Genomic DNA, 5000 nt, shown 5'->3' with positions numbered 1-5000 from the left:
TGGAAGCTTGAATTTCAAGTCAGTGGCCCCTGTGGTAGGCTTGTTCTATATGATTAGGGCTCATCTTCTCAATAATAATAATAATATTCTTTGGAAGCTTGAATTTCAAGTCCATGTCCCCTGTGGTAGACTTGTTCTACATGATTAGGGTTCATTATCTGAATATAATAATAATAATGATAATAATAATGATATTCTTCGGAACTTGAATTTCAAGTCAAGGGCTCCTAGGGTAGGCTTGTTCCCTATGAATAGGGTTCATCTTCTGAACAATAATAATAATAATAATAATAATAATAATAATAATAATAATAATAATAATAATAATAATAATAATCTTTGGAAGCTTGAATTTCAAGTCAATGGTCCCTGTGGTAGGCTTGTTCCATATGAATAGGGTTCGTCTTCTGAAAAAAATAATAATAATAATAATAATAATAATAATAATAATAATAATAATAATAATAAATAATAATAATAATTTGGAAGCTTGAATTTCAAGTCAATGGTCCCTGTGGTAGGCTTGTTCCATATGAATAGGGTTCATCTACATCTTCACCTTCATAATAATAATAATAATAATAATAATAATAATAATAATAATAATAATAATAATAATAATAATAATAAAACGACAACCGCCTTTACTGTGACACGCTCAGTACTCACAGAAGAATCGCCTTTAGCTTCCTTACTTGAAAACGACCCTTTGTCCACCAGTTCAACAATCTCCCCTTCACAATCCACCTCGTTAAAAGCCCTGATGACAGTCTTCCTCCCCTCGTTCTTATTTCTTAAATATACCTCTCCCCACCTTCCTCTGTAATATAAAACCATCACTTTTGTTCTGAGGTATTATTTCATGCTGTCGTAAAGCAGGTCCCTTCCCCTCTGCGTAAGTCAGGAATACATTGCGAACTTCGTACTGTCGCGTTTGGCTCCTTTCTATCTTTTCTAGACAAATAGACAAGTAAAATTTGGCAATCGAGTTTTCTGTACAGCGTATCATGCTGTATGAGCAGCGGCCGATGTAACGTTCAGCCACGGCTTGGTGGTAGCCTGTACTATAGCGTTACCAGACGTATGATCATGGCTAACTTTAACCTTAAATAAAATAAAAACTAGTGAGGCTAGAGGACTGCAATTTGGTATGTTTGATGATTGGAGGGTGGATGATCAACATACCAATTTACAGCCACCTAACCTTAGTGGTTTTCAAGATCTGAGGGCGGACAGGCAAAGTGCGGACGGATAGACAAAGCCGGTACAATAGTTTTCTTTTACAGAAGACTAAAAATGTACAAAAATCCAGAGTATTAAGCAGTTTCTAATTTCTTCCTCGTCAACAGATCACGGGTTTGTCATTTTCCAGATAGCTGGAGTTTTTTTAATCTTGGCTGAATGACTGCTCTAGAGAAAGATGAAGGGGGTGTAAGGGTGTTTATACACGAGGAGAGATACAAAGGGATGGGAGATTATGGGAGGGGAGGGATGGAGGAAGATTGGTGATGATGGGATGGGAAATAGACATGTGATCACAGTGGGAAGAGAAGATGTATCAACGGAACAGAAATTGTAGAGAGAAAATTCTGTAATATTTTTGCATCACATTCTCTTTCCCAGTGTTTATGAATAAAGGAACATGAATAGCTCTCTCTCTCTCTCTCTCTCTCTCTCTCTCTCTCTCTCTCTCTCTCTCTCTCTCTCTGTCTTCAACACGTCTGGTTTATTCCTTGTTTTACTAAATGGGAATACACAAGACTAATAAAACGATAATCTCCAAAGAAGTCAAAGAAGGAAACAGAAATTGCTTTTATCATAATCTCTTTTGAGAGAATTCTGCATGACATATTTGAGAAAAATACCCACAGAACTGATTCAGTGATTTTGTAAATACAGGTTTCCCCTTCAATGTTCGAGATATATACCAATGTGAGTATTTGTTGAAATATGCCATTATATACAGTATATATATATATATATATATATATATATATATATATATATATATATATATATATATATATATATATATATATATATTTATATATATATATATATATATAATATATATATATGTATGTATGTATGTATGTATGTATGTATGGACAAATAAACAGATAAAGAAATACTTAAACAGACAAACAAATATGAATAAAAAGAAAATCCCATCACACAGAAATAATCGTCTTTACGAACGACAAAATTAGTCAGCGAAACGAAATGGAGAACTGGAAGCTATCATCGGAGAGAGAAACCCCAGGTAATGCATTTGGCCAAATTATCGTGCGATTAATATAATTCATGATTCATTTAGCTCAATAATTATTTCATTAATCGTTCCATTAAAGTGATGAACATTCAATAAAACTTTTTTTTTTTTTGTTAGACGACGCTGGAATCTATTACGTTCATTTTACTTTCGATAATTTAAGATATTTGTCATCACGGTTGAGTACTTTGCAAAAAAATTAGGACCAGAGAAATAGCTTATATTTACTATATATTTTTACTAAATTCTCCTCCAGATTTTATGTATGTATATACATGTGTGTGTGTGTATATATATATATATATATATATATATATATATATATATATATATATATATATATATATATATATATATATATATATATATATATAATGGCATATTTCAAAAACTTACTCACATCTGTACATGTCTGGAACATTGCCAGGAAACCTGTATTACAAAAATCACCTGATGCAAACCAGCCATTGTTTTTCTTCAACAAACCAAGTGAGACCCACCTGCATGACCCGTGGTATACCATTCAGAATTCCCTCAAAAGAGATTATAATGAAAAGCAATATCTATTTCCTTCTTTGACTCCTTGGGAGATTACCATCTTTTTAAAGGCATCATCTTAAAACTAACTAAACCAAATGAGGTTCTTATGCCTTCTTTTTGTCCTGTCAAAAATGAAATCATTTTTGTATGCCTGAGTCAACTGCAGCTGACAAACACTTAAACACTTAATCATTCTCCTTGCATTTCAATACATTTTTATTCTCTTTTATTATTATTATTATTATTTTATTATTATTAATACATTATTATTATTATTTTTATTATTATTATTAGTGAGTGAGTTTGATATCTCTTTCTGTATTTTCCTTTATTTCCTCTCTAATGAACACTAATATTCTTTGAAGCTTCTAATCAATGGCCCCTTTGGTGGGTTTGTTCCATATGACAGGTTTCATCTTCTGATAATAATAATCTTTGCTTGAATTTCAAGTCAATTTTCTTGTCAATGGCCCTTTGGAAGCTTGAATTTCAAGGCCCTTTGGGGACTTGTTCCATATGAATAGGTTTCATCTTCTGAATAATAATAAATAATAATAATAATAATAATAATAATAATAATAATAATAATAATAATAATATAATAATATAATCTTTTGGAAGCTGGAATTTAAAGTCAATAGCCTCTTTGGGACTTGTTCCATATGAATAGGTTTCATCTTCTGAATAATAATAATAATAATAATAATAATAATAATAATAATAATAATAATAATAATAATAATAATAATAATAATAATAATAATAATATAAATGATTCCATTTCTGACAGAGCGATGGACAGAAGAGCCTAATTTCAGAACAAAGGCTGGCAAGATTGTTGTTGTGCTCTGAGCACAACAACAAAGGCTGGCAAAGATTGTTTGTTGTGCTCTGAGACATTACACAAAGGAGCGCAAATTGCATGTCTGAATTATCTCTTTGAAGAGGTATAACTAGCTGTGGCATCGCGCTGGAATATGTTTATGACAGTTTAAGAGATAATTGAGACGGCGAATTGCTTGTGCTTTCTGTATAGGAAAGCAAAATGATTGGTTGGCATTTGATTAGAAGCCTCGCCTTTGGCTCAAAGATTCACTGGAAAGAAAATCTTATTTCTTTCCCGTTACGTTTCGAGATTGCAGGTGAGTGTCATAAAGTCTCTCTCTCTCTCTCTCTCTCTCTCTCTCTCTCTCTCTCTCTCTCTCTCTCTCTCTCTCTCTCTCTCTCTCTCTCTCTCTCTCTCTCTCTCTCTCTCTTCTTTACGATAAATTTTTGTCCTATGTTCAAAGATTCCTGTAAAGAATTAGAGTTTCTCTCTCCCTTTCTCTCTCTCCTCTCTCTCTCTCTCTCTCTCTCTTGCCTCTTCAAATATTCTCTCTTAAGATCTCTCTCTCTCTCTCTCTCTCTCTCTCTCTCTCTCTTTTTTAAAAATAAACTTTGCCTTATATTCAAAGATTCACTAAAAATAATTCGAGTTTTTGTCACTGTATATTCGTAAGAATCTCTCTCTCTCTCTCTCTCTCTCTCTCTCTCTCTCTCTCTCTCTCTCTCTCTCTCTTAGAATTAAAACTTTGCCTTACATTCAAATATTCACTAGAAATAATTCAACTTTCTGCCCCCTTACATTCTTAAGAATATCTCTCTCTCTCTCTCTCTCTCTCTCTCTCTCTCTCTCTCTCTCTCTCTCTCTCTCTCTCTCTCTCTCTCTCTCTTAGAATTAAAACTTTGCCTAACATTCAAATATTCTCTAGAAATAATTCAACTTTCCCACCCCCTTACATTCTCTCTGAAGAATCTCTCTCTCTCTCTCTCTCTCTCTCTCTCTCTCTCTCTCTCTCTCTCTCTCTCTCTGAATTGGGAAGGTGGTTTCCGCTCCTCACCAATAGAGACAAATCACGGAAGCTGGAGGCGTGGCGAATTTTCTCCCAATTTAGTGTTCGCTCGTGAGGAAGATGCTGCTGATTTGCTCTCTCTCTCTCTCTCTCTCTCTCTCTCTCTCTCTCTCTCTCTCTCTCTCTCTCTCTCTCTCTCTCTCTCATGGGGAAGGTAGGAAGGAAGTGTTATGGTGTTAATGCCTTTAAATTCGTGATGCTTTGATTATACCCATGGATCTTGTCCAATGATATTCTTGTATATATATATATATATATATATATATATATATATATATATATATATATATATATAT

Source organism: Macrobrachium rosenbergii, chromosome 1 (assembly GCF_040412425.1).
Source record: "Macrobrachium rosenbergii isolate ZJJX-2024 chromosome 1, ASM4041242v1, whole genome shotgun sequence".
NCBI classification, from domain to species: domain Eukaryota; kingdom Metazoa; phylum Arthropoda; class Malacostraca; order Decapoda; family Palaemonidae; genus Macrobrachium; species Macrobrachium rosenbergii.
Note: the sequence above shows the minus strand (reverse complement) of the source record.